We start from the raw sequence: 831 nt of genomic DNA, 5'->3' as shown, positions 1-831 counted from the left end.
GGAGCCGAAGCAGTCTTGCCAAGTGATCTTCTCCACAATGCTCCTCGAGTCGAAACCTACGACGAAGCAGAAGCTGAACAAGCGCGGCAGGACGCAGTCGACCTTTTAGAGGAAGAAAGGGAGATGGCTCTGATCCGGTCGACCATCTACCAACAAGATCTGCGCCGTTTCCACGCTCGAAATGTGAGAGGTCGAGCCTTCCAGGAAGGGGATCTGGTTCTCCGAGTGGATCAGCACAAACCACATAAGCTTGCTCCTTCTTGGGAAGGCCCTTTCATCGTCACCAAGGTTCTCCACAACGGGGCATACCGTCTTTACAACGTCGAGCATAATATCGACGAGCCCCGAGCTTGGAACGCGGAGCTACTCCGCCCGTTTTACACTTAAGTTGTATCACTCGGATGAGTTGCAATAAAGAGCTTCTGTAATTCATGGGTTTAGAAATAATTGTGTCAGCACTTTTTCTTTTCCCCCTCAGTGGGTGGCTTAGCTGCGAATCCGTTTCGCCTAAGTTTGGAAAAATCCTGTCGAGTGGTGAGCCAGACTCTCACTCGGAGGCTTAGCTGCGAATCCATTTCGCCTAAGTTATAAAAATCCTGTCGAGTGGTGAGCCAGACTCTCACTCGGAGGCTTAGCTGCGAATCCGTTTCGCCTAAGTTATAAAAATCCTACCGAGTGAAGAGCGATCCTCACGCTCGGGGGCTTAGCTGCAGTCCAAGCACTCGCCTAAGTTATAAAAATCCTACCGAGTGGTGAGCAATCCTCACACTCGGGGGCTTAGCTGCAGTCCAAGCACTCGCCTAAGTTTATCAAAATCCTACCGAGTGGTGA

Source organism: Triticum aestivum, chromosome 4A (assembly GCF_018294505.1).
Source record: "Triticum aestivum cultivar Chinese Spring chromosome 4A, IWGSC CS RefSeq v2.1, whole genome shotgun sequence".
Lineage (NCBI taxonomy): Eukaryota > Viridiplantae > Streptophyta > Magnoliopsida > Poales > Poaceae > Triticum > Triticum aestivum.
Note: the sequence above shows the minus strand (reverse complement) of the source record.